This window comes from Neophocaena asiaeorientalis, unplaced genomic scaffold, assembly GCF_003031525.2.
Source record: "Neophocaena asiaeorientalis asiaeorientalis breed wild unplaced genomic scaffold, Neophocaena_asiaeorientalis_V1.1 scaffold70, whole genome shotgun sequence".
Classification (NCBI taxonomy): Eukaryota; Metazoa; Chordata; class Mammalia; order Artiodactyla; family Phocoenidae; genus Neophocaena; species Neophocaena asiaeorientalis.
Genome location: NW_020175410.1, coordinates 13,305,500 through 13,319,495, shown reverse-complemented (window position 1 = coordinate 13,319,495; position 13,996 = coordinate 13,305,500). Strand labels below are relative to the sequence as shown.

Below are 13,996 nucleotides of genomic sequence, written 5' to 3'. Positions count from 1 at the left end.
TCTCGAGGAGGCAGTGCTGGCCTTAGGTACGAAGAGAACTATGTGTTTCTCTTACACACGGCAGAGGGGGAAAGCATGAGTGAAGAAGCAGATGTGTTTGTAAATTGGGGAAAAGAAGGGAGTAGAAATCACACCCGATAGATTATTTTCTTGATAGAAATAATCAAGAAAATAAGAAGCAGACCATCTGCTGAGAGAGGGGAGAATGGAATGGGAGTGAAATAGGGTGGGGTAGAAAGTGTGAGGGAGAAATGGGTGGAAGAAAAGAGCCAGAAGTGATCAGAATTGCTAAGCAGGACGGACCTTGAAGAAGTGGGGAGATATCTGAGGAAAGGCTTAAAGTAGTATCATAATTGTCGTGACCTTGGGATCTTTGGTCTTTTAGAAAGTAGTGGTGGGTACTAAGAATGATATTCCTCTTTAAAATATATTTTTTTGCAGCTGTCCACCTGATGATTAGGTAAGACTTTTAAATTATCATCATCATCACCTGTTAATCATCTACTAATATGATCAATCTTTTATTTCTAAGACCATCTTGAGTGCTTTGAATAAGAATGAGACAAAATGGCACAAGTTAAGAATGTTCTAAGAACTTACATTTTGAAGTACTCTTCTGTGAACTCCCTGGTGGTCCCGGGGTTAGGACTCGGCACTATCACTGCCAGAGCCCCTGGTTTGATCCCTGATCAGGGAACTAAAATCCCGCAAGCCACGAGGCATGGCCAAAAAAATAAAATAAAATTTGAAGGACTCTTCTGTGACTGAAAGTCATCAGTTTCGGTTAAACATGATTGAAGATTTGAGAAATCTGCCCAATAGATTGGGTAAGGATATGAAAAGATGCTCAAAATTATTACTCATTAGGGATATGCAAAATAAAACACAAGGTAATACCACCATATGCCTATTAGAATATCCAAAACTGAGAAGACTGAACATGCCAGGTGTTGGCAAGGACCTGGAGCAAGTGGAACTCTTATGAACTGCTCACGGAAATGAAAATGGTTCAACCACTTTGGAAAACAGTTTGGCAGTTTCTTAGAAGTATCCGCATCCACATCATATGACCAACACATCTATTTCATCCTCAGAATCGAAAACATTTGTGTGTAAGTCTTTGTACAGACTATCCAAGAGAAAAAGAAATGTATGGCTGTAAAAAGATACATGCAATGTTCACAGAAGTTTTATTTCTAATAACATTTAAAAAAAGGAAACAACAAAAATGTCCATCAACAGGTGAATGGATAAATAAATTGTGGTATAGCCATACAATGGAATACTACTTGGCAATAAAAGTAAACAAACTACCGACTGCACAACAACACAGGTGAATCTCAAAATAATTATGAGTGAAAGAAGTCAGACAAAAGAGAGTACATAGTGTATTGTTCCATTCATAAAATAGTCTAAAAAAATCCAAACTAACCTATAGCATCAGAAAACAGATCAGAGGTTACCTGGAGACAGGGGTGGGGTTGGGGAAGGCAGGCAGAAGGAATTACAAAAGAGCACAAGAAAACTCTTGTGGGTGATGCAAATGTTTATTATCTTGATTGTGATGATGGTTTCATAGGTACACTCATGAGTCATAACTTAGCAAATTCTACACTTTAAATAAACGCAGATAATACTTTAATAAAGCTGTTACAACAAAAGAACTAATGTGTATGTTCAAAAATTGGAGAATGATTTAATTATGTTATAGAACAGTAAATTTTTTGAATACTGTATCTTTTAAAAATCGTTTTTGGGGGCTTCCCTGGTAGCGCAGTGGTTAAGATTCTGCCTGCCAATGCAGGGGACACGGGTTCGAGCCCTGGTCCAGGAAGATACCACATGCCGCGGAGCAGCTAAGTCCGTAGGCCACAACTACTGAGCCTGCACTCTAAAGCCCGCGAGCCACAACTACTGAGCTCACGTGCCACAACTACTGAAGCCTGTGTGCCTAGAGCCCATGCTCCGCAACAAGAGAGGCCACTGCAGTGAGAAGCCTGCGCACTGCAGCGAAGAGTAGCCCCCGCTTGCCGCAACTAGAGAAAGCCTGTACACAGCAACAAAGACCCAACGCAGCCAAAAATAAAATAAACAATTTTTTAAAAATAGCTTTTGAAGAGTATTTAATATTATCAGAAAATTCTCATAGAATTCAGAGACAAGTGTACTTTTTTTTTTTTGACAAGTGTACTTCTGATTGATAATGGTCCATTAACATTTGTTGAATATTAAATGAATGATGTAGTGTTAAATGAAAAAAGCAAGACACAAAAATGCATACATAATTAAATATGATCCCAATTGTGGTAACTCTCTCTCTCTCTCATGGCTGAAAGGAAATATTTCAAAATGTTTACATTGGTTGTCTCTGTGAGGTGGAATGACATACAATTTTTATTTTCCTCCTTATGCTTTTGGGGCTTTTTCTATGGTTGATCTTCTACTACTTTCACAAGCAGACAAAAACCCAACCAATGCTCTTTGAAAAGATTCTTTCCCACACAATGAACTCACGGGTGCAAATATTTTTAGATAATATATCAGTCTAACTGAGGCACATGGCATCTTTTCCTGCACTTCTTCCCAGTAACCTGCTACCAAACACTGAGGGAGTTTAGTGGAGTGGGGACGTGCTGGAAAGACCAGCTCTAGACTGCAGTTAGCTTGTGATGAGACACAGCCTAGAAATGCCTGCTTATAAATATGTTTTATGTAGCCTCGGGGGTTCACTTACCTTTATTACTTCCCTGCTAGCAGTCCCTTGAGAAAACCAGGTCAGAGACAGAGAGAATAAATTCCCTGGGCTACCTCCAGTACAGCTCTGTCAGGAAATGTTCACCGAGTATATCCTGATGAGAAAAGGAGAGTAGCTGTGTGTCAAATGTAGATAATTCCTCAGTCTTTTGTCCAATCCATGGTGAGCCTTATGCATTTCTGACTTCTTTCCTGCTTGGGTCAAAAAGATGACCAGGGGAGGGTGAGGCCTGTGGAGTGACAGCCAAGGAGGAAGGCTTGTGAAAGTGAGGGTCAAAGGTAGGGAGGAGTTGGGAGAGCTCTCATGCACAAAGATGTGCCTTTATTACTGTCCTCCACACATGAGGGATATCTGTCTTGTGAGACTTCCACTCTGCTCTTCTGCCCCTGTGGAGAGACGCAATGACTGATGCCGTCTGAACCAAGGGGGTGCTTTGGCAGGAGGGGGGTTGCTGGGGCCTGAGGCAGAGATGTTGGTGAGACCCATGGGAGCCCTCCTGCCCAGCTCGGCCAGGACTTTGGGATTGTACCTGCAGCTTGAAACATGAGGATTAAAGGGAACTCGAGCCTGAGGCATGCAGGGCCAGAGATGAAGCATACCTCAGGGCAGCTCGAAGGCAAGGAATAATACCTCTTCAAGTTTGCAATAAAAATGGCCTCCAATAAAACTGCATTGCAAAACATGGGAAAGAAACAGGATGCAAAGAGTAAAAAGTCAGAGAGGAAGAGCCTGAAGAATTGGTAGTGGAAAAAGACAGAACTGCCGTGTAGTGAAAGTGAGGGGGTGGTTATTTCCTCAAGTGGAAGGGAATACAGATGCTGACAATACTAGGAACCTGAAGAAAACCTATACTGCCCAGCGGTAATTAAAACATTTGTTAATTCTCCAACAGCTGGTACAGAAAAAGGTGGTACAAAAAGAAAATCTTCATCTGGCAGCGAATCTGATGATAGTGAATCAAAGAAGAGAGATGCCGCCGGGCAAAGCAAGAGGCTTTGTGGGAGGTCTGACCCTGAATGAATAACTGGTGCCACAGACAGCAGTGGAGAATTGGTGTTTCTCATGAAATGGGAAGATTCAGATGAGGCAGACTTGGTGCTGACCAAAGAGGCAAAAATGAAGTGTCCTCAAATTGCAGTGCTTTTTATTCAGAGACTAACTTGGCATTCTTGTCCAGAAAATGAAGCTCAATAATTGTTTGCATTTACAGCTATATAATTACACACACACACACACACACACACACGCACATAAGTTGATGCATATAAGCTCTGGGTCTTGGTTTTTTTCATTTATTAGTGTGAAGAAATAACTAGATTCTAATGAAAATAAAGTTTTGTATGTTCATTTTGAAGGAGTGTTAGGGTTTTTTTTTTGTTTTTTTGAGTCTATAGCACTGGTTACATTGAACAAATAAATAAAGCTTTCTTAGTTGCTTCCTTTATCAGAAAAGAACATTTGATACCATGATATATTATTTTCTCTGCATTAGGGAACAAATATTCTAAATGTTGGAGGAAATCTCCACAGTCATTACGCAATCAGATTGTGTTTAACTCATATATGCCTAAGGACCATTCCGGGTTTTTCGTTTATGAGGGGGTTTTTTGTGTGTATACATAAAACACATATGTAAATGATTTTCTTTTCCTTCTTTTATTTTTTAAAAACACTTGCCGAAACAAAAATGCCAATTCATAACCAGGGATAAGCCCATATTTCTGGGATGTCATCACTCTGAGCAGCCTAAGAAATAAATGCGTTCAAGTTAAATGGAAAATTTTCCTGAAGGCTTAACCTTTCAAATTAGGTAGATGATTCCATAATTAATTGGAAAATTTAAATATAATGTAAATAACTTAAATTGGACAAAGAAGCAGTTGTATCTGAATCCATATCTATAACTACAGTCGTATAAATGAAAGTTTATTTGCAAAACTCCTGACAGGAAAAATTTTATCACTACCAAGAATCTCCCCACCCAGATGAGAAAACTAGAAAAATCCTGGTGTGTTTCAATTAGCCAAGCAAGACTTAGTTAAATGGACATTTAAAGGTTTCTTCTAGTGAACTTCTTCTTTACTAGAAGTTGAAATCCCTGTGCTGTACTGACTAAGAGGATGTCTAAGACTTTGCTCATGGAAACCTAACCAGGTTGTTAGAGATGTTGTCAATCTAGGACCTGATAGAATAAATTTTAAATAAATAGTTTAGATTAACTTAAATAAATAAAACTATTTAAATAAATAGTTTAGATTAACTTTTGTAATCTAAACTATTGATCTATATGTTTTTTCTTTACCCCCAACTGATTCCTTACACACAGGCTCAATCTTTTCAGTATCTGTGTTACTGGTTCAGCAGAAGCATAGAAAAGCAATAAATTTGTAGTAATCAGAACGTTATCCAACTGTATATTGTTTACTTTATTGTAAACACTGGTGAACAATGGTCCATAGTTTTATATTAAAAAATAAAATAGGGCTTCCCTGGTGGCGCAGTGGTTGAGAGTCCGCCTGCCAATGCAGGGGACACGGGTTCATGCCCCGGTCCGGCAGGATCCCACATCCCGCGGAGCGACTGGGCCCGTGAGCCATGGTCGCTGAGCCTGCGCGTCTGGAGCCTGTGCTCCACAACGGGAGAGGCCACAACAGTGACAGGCCCGCGTACCTCAAAAAAATAAAATAAATGGATATGCAAACTTCCACTTTTGCAAATTATCAGTAGCTATAACATTTTAGCTAATTTTTTTCTTTGTAATTATTTAAAGAGTTGTGTTTCATAATGCTTGAAAATGTGTTTCTTCAAATGTCCCTGGGACACACTGTAATCCTTTTGCTATGTGAATAATCTCACATAATTTATCAGATTGAAAATTTATCTTCAAGTTCTTGTCTTAAGTATTCTCTCCTCCCTGACCCAGATTTCTGTAGAATTTTGAGGAGGAGCTCTGGTCACTCCATCATAGCTCTTCAGCCTTCTGGAGTTTACCCTCAGCCTCTGCACCTCCTCAAATGATCATCAGGCTTTAGAGGCTACCATCACTGGGTACGAACTGCGGGAATCCAGTTCCTATTGCCTGCTTAGGGTCAGGGGTGGCAAGTGGAACAGGGAGTAAGGAGAGTCCTTTATGTAGGAACAAAGTTTTAGGCATCACAGGCAAGAATTATATATGCTTTTTTCCTTAGAAACATTGTCATACACATGGACTAAATTCTAGAATGAGATGATGATTGTGTTTAACCATTTATTTGTGGTTAAATAAGTTTTAGTGGCTCATTTAGGCACTGAAATTCTTTGAAAGCTGGTATATATGTGCATAGATATGTTATAATCTATTATGTATTTATATTTCTATATAAATTTTTAAACCATTTATATAAACTGAACCTTGATTAAGCAGAACATATTCCCCAATTATGCTTGATAACAGAATTTGCCACATTTAAAATTGAAAGAATGAAATGATGTAGGAGTTATATGTTCATAGATATGTTTTTTTAAAAATCATGTCACCATAGTATAAAATCTGGTCATTGATATGAATTATCTCATTTTGCAAACTGTCCCTAGCATTTAGTTGAACAATAGCTGATCCTCTACCAGACTATTACAGAATCATTCAATTTTGTATGGGCAATAGTTGTTTCATAAATAATTGAAGTCTTTTCATTATTTTAAAAAAGTTTCTGTAACTCCAAGTGAATTCCACACACTTGTGAAAAATTAGTGAAATTCTGAATGTGCTGTTGATTAAAATGTGCTTTTAAGACACTCTCAGAATTTGAAGAATGATCATGGTACATATTAGCATTCAAAAATGAGATATCCATAATTACTTTGAGGAGGAAGTCTTATTAAAGTCTGCAATAAAAGCATTTAGGAACTCTGGAATGAAACCTGGGCAATTTAGGTCTTAAGAATCAATTTTAGAATACATTTAAAATGCCATTTTCAACACTTATACCCTAAAATTTATTTTTCATCAACAGTTTACTAAAGTATGTTTGTCAATAGATCATTGTTCTTTTTTGAAGTATAGTTAATTTACAATATTGTGTTAGTTTCAGGTGTACAGCAAAGCAAATCAGTTATACATAAGTGTGTATATATATATTCCTTTTCATATTCTTTTTCATTATAGGTTATTACAAGATATTGAATACAATTCCTTGAGCTATACAGTAGGACCTTGTTATTCACCTATTTTATATATAGTGGTTTGTATCTGCTAATCCCAAACTACTAATTTATCCCTCCCCCACCCCCTTTCCCCTTTGGTAACCATAAGTTTGTTTTCTATGTCTGTGAGTCTGTTTCTGTTTTGTAAATAAGATCATCTGTATCATATTTTAGATTCCACATAGAAGTGATATCATAAGATATTTGTCTTTGTCTGACTTACTTCACTTAGTATGATAATCTCTAGGTCCATCCATGTTGGTGCAATGGCATTATTTCTTTCTTTTTTATGGCTGAGTAGTATTCCATTGTGTGTGTGTGTGTGTGTGTGTGTGTGTGTGTGTGTGTGTGTGTGTATACATACACACCACATCTTCTTTATCCATTCATCTGTTGATGGACATTTAGGTTGCTTCCATGTCTTGGCTATTGTAAATAGTGCTGCTATGAACATTGTGGTGCATGTATCTTTTTGAATTAGAGTTTTCTCTGGATATATGCCCAGGAGTGGGATTGCTGGATCATATGGTAACTCTCCTTTTAGTTTTTTAAGGAACCTCCATACTGTTTTCCATAGTGGCTGCACCAATTTACATTCCCACCAACAGTATATGAGGATTCCCTTTTCTCCACACCCTCTCCAGCATTTATTTTTTGTGGAGTTTTTAATGATTGCCATTCTGACCGGTTGAGGTGATACCTCATTGTAGTTTTGATTTGCATTTCCCTAATAATTAGAGATGTTGAGCATCTTTTCATGTGCCTATTGGCCATCTGTAAGTCTTCTTTGGAGAAATGTCTATTTAAGGGTTCTGCCCATTTTCTGACTGGGTTGTTTTTGTTGTTGTTGTTATTGAGTTGTATGAGCTGTTTGTTTGTATAGTTTGGAAATTAAGCCTTGTGGGTCGCATCATTTGCAAATATTTTCTCCCAGTCTATAGGCTGTCTTTTTGGTTTGTTTTTTTTAGCTGTACACGGGCCTCTCACTGCTGTGGCCTCTCCAGTTGTGGAGCACAGGCTCCGGACGCTCAGGCTCAGTGGCCATGGCTCACGGGCCCAGCCGCTCCGCAGCATGTGGGATCTTCCCGGACCAGGGCACAAACCCATGTCCCCTGCATCGGCAGGCGGACTCTCAACCACTGCGCCAGCAGGGAAGCCCTGTCTTTTCGTTTTGTTTATGGTTTCCTTTACTGTGCAAAAGCTTGTAAGTTTGATTAGGTCCCATTTGTTTATTTTTATTTCTATTGCCTTGGGAGACTGATCTAAGAAAACATTCCTATGATTTATGTCAGAGATGTTCTGCCTATGTTCTCTTCTAGGAGTTTTATGGCATCCTGTTTGATATTTAAGTCTTTAATGCATTTTGAGTTTATTTTTGTGTATGGTGTGAGGAAGTGTTTTAACTTCATTGATTTACATGAGGCTGTCCAGTTTTCCCAACATCACTTGCTGAAGGCACTGTCTTTTCTCCATTGTATATTCTTGACTCCTTTGTCAAAGATTAATTGACTGTAGGTGTGTGGGTTTGTTTCTGGGCTCTCTATTGCTTCACAGATATGTATGTCTGTTTTTTGTGCCAATACCCTGCTGTTTTGATTACTGTAGCTTTGTAGTATTGTCTGAAGCCTGGGAGGGTTATGCCTCCAGCTTTGTTCTTTTTCCCCAGGATTGCTTTGGCAATTATGGGTCTTTTGTGATTCCATATAAATTTTAGGATAATCTGTTCTAGTTCTGTGAAAAATGTCATGGGAATTTGATTTACAGGTTGCATTAAACCTGTAGATTGCTTTGAGTAGTATGGCCATTTTAACAATATTAATTCTTCCAATCCAAGAGCATGGGATATCTTGCCATTTCTTTAAATAATATTCAATTTCTTTTATCAGTGTTTTACAGTTCTCAGCATGTTAAGTCTTTCACCTCCTTGGTCAGGTTTACTACAAAGTATTTTTTAAATGTGATTTTTTTTTTTTTTTTGGCGGTATGTGGGCCCCTCACTGTTGTGGCCTCTCCCGTTGTGGAGCACAGGCTCCAGACGCGCAGGCTCAATGACCATGGCTCATGGGCCCAGCCGCTCCGTGGCATGTGGGATCCTGCCAGACCGGGGCACAAACCCACGTCCCCTGCATTGGCAGGTGGACTCCCAACCACTGTGCCACCAGGGAAGCCCTAAATGTGATTTTTAAAAGGGATTTTTTTTTTTAACTTTGCCTTTTTGATATTTCATCGTTAGTGTAAAGAATCTGTACATTAATCTTGTATCCTGCTACCTTGCTGAATTTGTTTACCAGTTCTAGTATTTATCGTGTGGAGTCTTTTAGGGCTTTCTATATATAATATCGTGTCACCTGCATATAATGACAATTTTACCTCTTTCCTTCCAATTTGGATACCTTTTATTTCTTTTTCTTGTATGATTCCCATGGCTAGGACTTCCAATACTATGTTGAATAGAAGTAGTGAGGGTGGGTATCCTTGTCTTATTCCATATTTTAGTGGGAAGGCTTTTAGCTTTTCCCTGTTGAGTATTATATTGGCTGTGGCTTTGTCATAAATAGCGTGGTAAGAGTTTTTTTTATCATGAATGGATGTTGAATTTTGAATTTTTCAATGATAAAACCAAAGAAGAAATTTAAAAATACCTTGAGACAAATGACAATGAAAACACAACTATACAAAATCTATGGGATGCAGCAAAAGCAGTCCTAAGATGGAAGTTCATAGCAATACGGGCCTTCCTCAATAAACAAGAAAAATCCCAAATAACCTGAAAGAATTAGAGAAAGAGGAACAAACAGAACCTAAAGTCAGCAGAAGGAAGGAAATAATAAAGAACAGAGAGGAAATAAAATAGAGAATAAAAAACAATAGAAAAAAAACCCCAATAAAAACAACAGCTGGTGTTTTGAAAGGGTAAACAAAATCAATGAACTTAATAACCAAATAACCAAAGGACCCAAATAACCACAGGACCCAAATAACCAAAATAAGAAATGAAAGAGGAGACGAAACACCTGACACCACAGAAATACAAAAAACCGTAAGAGAATATGATGAATGAATAGATATACTGTGGTATATACTGAAATACTGACACCGGCTACAGCATGGATGAGCCCTGAAAACATTATCCTACAAGAAAGAAGTCAATAACAGAAGGTCACATGTTGAGAGTTCCATTTATATGAAATGTCCAGAATAAAATCTACAAACATAGGTGTTTAAGGCTAGAAAGGAGATTGGGGTGGTGGGGAGAATGGGCAGTGTGTGCTAATGGGTTTCTTCTTGGGGCGATGAAAACGTTCTAAATTGATTTTGGTGATGGTTGCACAACTCTGTGACTATACTAAACACCACTGAATTGTATACATTAAAGGGGTAAATCGTATGGTTGTGAATTATATCTTAAGCTGGGTTTTTAAAAGATATGTGTTTATTAAAGTGAAAAACTAAAAAAAAAATCCTGAAATTTCCAACCAATTACAGAGTTTAAGATCTGTTGGCATTTCTTTTTTATTTTTACACTGAGGGTAAAGGACTGTGTTCAAAATTACCTGATTCATTTGTTTTTTTTCTCTGAAGTTATGATGTTTATTTGAAATACAACAAGGTTAATTTGTTTCTGTTTATATTCAATTTTAGAGTTGTATCTACATTATTGATGTAATTTTACTTTTGAATATTTAAAACTTTTATGTTTCCAGAATAAAAATTATACATGCTATACTCAGAAAAAAAAAAAGAGAATACTATGAACAATTATACGCCAACAAATTGGACTACCTAGAAGAGATAGACAAGTTTCTACAATCCACCAAAATGAATCAAGAAGAAATAGATAAGTCTAACAGACCAATCACTAGAAGTGAAATCGAATATGTAATTAAAAAAACAAACAAACAAAAAACTCCCTGCAAACAAAACTCCCTGGGGAACCGGACAGCTTCACTGGGAAAGTCTACTAAACATACAAAGAAGAACTTATACTGATTCTTCTCAAACTCTTCCAAAAGATTGAAGAGGAGGCAACACTCCTAAAGTCATTCTACAAAGCCACCATCACCCTGATACCAAAACCAGACAAAGATGTTACCAAAAAAGAAAGTTACAGGCCAGTATCTTTGATGAATATAGATATAAAAATTCTCAACAAAATATTAGCAAACTGAATCCAACAACACATAAAAAAGATCATACACCATGATCAAGTTGGACTCATCCCAGGGTCACAACGATGGTTCAACATACACGAATCAATGTGATATACCACATCAACAAAAGAAAAGTCAAAAACAACATGATCATCTCAATAGATGCAGAAAAAGCATTTGATAAAACTCATTGTTCTTTTTAAACATAGTTTTAACCCAGATGAGAAGTTGACTATTGCATTAGCTTTGGAGTTCTGAAGATTATAGATATGTGATATTCATACTCTCTTGCACACACAGAGAAAAAAGTCATTTTGAAACAGAAAACTGCTTCATTCCATAAGCATGCCACTAATGCATGATTCAAGATGTCATAGTTTGGATGAGATAATCAAATTCCTTAGATGAATCAACTGAAAGCAGCTGCTTTGTTTAGGAATGATTTAGAGATATGTAAATTGAAGACAGTAGATTGAAAGGGAGAAAAAAAGAGTTAAGTGTAAGGATATAACAAAACACACAAAATGATTAAAAATTGTCATTATGACTATTGGGCCAATTGAAAAATATTATGCTCATTCGTCTTGCAAGGAATTACCTCCAAATGAAAATACAGCTCTAGTTCTACTATTAACTAGTAGATATTTGATATTGACAGATGTACATGCCATCATTTTGAGACTATGAAGTTGAAAGCCTCGGGAATCATCATAGAACGAATAAATTAACATGCTTTGAAAATCCCAGTCCAAGAAAGTTTGTTCTCAATAATAATAATTCATGTTTATAAGGTGCCTTTCATTGAACTCTTAAGACTCTGTGTATAGATGTTTAAATATGCATGGTCATATATCACTGTCTTTATACATCATAGCCCATATGTTTCAATTCCTTGGACATAAAGCAACTCTTTCATATATGAAAATATAATCCCTACCCTTGCCACACAAATTCTCTATAAATACCACCTTCTCATTTATGCTCTTATATTGCTTGTGCTGAAGGATTGTTAATGTAATCTTTTCTTAAAGAAATGTTTTTAAAATTCTTTAAAAACAAAACACCTGTGTTTTCTGGCAGGACAACAATGTATCGGCCAAAATAACTGTATTTAATGACTGACTGGGGTTGGCTAGCGCCCCATGATTCATTTCATAATTGGAAAAAAATGTAACATTTGCTGACATCATCTGAGTGCTGATCTGGACCCACTGAACAGGGAGTTTTCCAACAAAAACGATTTAACTTTCCACTTCACAATTCAGGAAGAATTTAGGATTAGGGCATTCATGGAGTCTAGAAATGGTTTTCATTTTCAGCATTTTAGCTCAAAACTTGAACAGGAAGGAAAACTGTACATAGATTAATTTCCAAGGCAAAATTTCATCTGTAAAACCTTACTTCCTCTGATGCATATTGATACCAGACTGAGATAAAGCATACTAAGCTCTGAAGAGAAAATAGCCTTAGAAATGAAAATTTAAATGAAAAATTTACTTGGTGAGGGCAGATAGAGCCACCGTAGTAAAAGTTCTATTGTGAAAGAGTTTCTTGAACAAATATGTACTCACCTGATTCTTGCCTACCTAGATCTCCAGTCTATTTGAAGGTTTGCAGTACAAAATACATATGGATTGCACCAATGATTATTTTAAAGTAATGCACTACCAGTTGTAGTGGCATTATTTGATAATGATAGAAAATAGGTTCAAAATTTTATACACTTTGCTGTAAATATGGGTAAAGAATATCTAGCCTAATCTTTCTTAAGAAAGCTCATCTTTATATCAGACAGGAGACAGAGAAACTTATTCAAGAAAAATTTTTTTTAATTTAATTAATTAATTTATGGCTGCGTTGGGTCTCCGTTGCTATGTGCGGGCTTTCTCTAGTTGCGGTAAGCGGGGGTTACTCTTCGTTGCAGTGTGCGGGCTTCTCATTTTGGTGGCTCCTCTTGCTGTGGAGCACGGGCTCTAGGCACACGGGCTCAGTAGTTGTGGTACACGGGCTCTAGAGCGCAGGCTCAGTAGTTGTGGTGCACAGGCTTAGTTGCTCCGTGGCATGTGGGACCTTCCCAGACCAGGGCTCAAACCAGTGTCCCCTGCGATGGCAGGTGGATTCTTAACCACTGCGCCACTAGGCAAGTCCCAGAAACTTATTTTTAAAGTTGCCACCTTCAATAGTTTTGTCTCTTCTCATTTAAACATTGCCTTACGAATACCCTTAACTCTCTATCTACTTCTCTTGGCTGGATTTGACTCCAAAATCATTACCTGGGTTTAAACCCACCTGTCTGATTACCCTGTGCCAGCATCTAAAGAGTTGAAATGGCTGAAAAACAAAACACATAACTGTGTGTCTTGGTCTCTCTTTAAGTTCCACAGCAACAAATTTCAGATGGGCACACAACATGTCCAGAATATTACTAAAATTGAACAGTATCTTCATCATCCTACTTTCCTAGCTTAGTCTGCTCAACCTGCCATAACAAGATACCATTGACTGTGGCTTAAACGACAGAAGTTTACTCCTCACAGCTCCAAAGGTAGGGAAGTCCAATATCAATGCTGGCCAATTCCAGTTTCTGGTGAGGGCCCTTTTCCTGGTTTGCAGCTGGCTGTATTTTCACAATGAAGAGATATATTCATTCCCTCTTTCTTTCTCCCCCTCTCCCTTCCTCTCTCCCTTTGTCCTTCCCTCTTCTTATAACATCACAATCCTATCAGGTTAGGACCCCACCTTTATGGCTTCACTTAACCTCAACTGCCTCCTAAAGACCCTACCTCTAGATACAGACACATTGGGAGTTAGGGCTTCAACATACAAATTTTAGGGAGACACAATTCCGTCCATAGCAATTCTCAAATGATCATTTCACTCAGCTTCAGCTCTGAAACTCATTCAGCTT

At 37.6% G+C, this 13,996-nt stretch overlaps 1 pseudogene; it reads left to right on the top strand.

The window, feature by feature from the left end:
- The first annotated feature begins 3,406 nt into the window (after positions 1-3,406).
- On the top strand, positions 3,407-3,949 carry LOC112414588 (chromobox protein homolog 3 pseudogene; annotated as a pseudogene).
- The last annotated feature ends 10,047 nt before the right edge of the window (positions 3,950-13,996 follow it).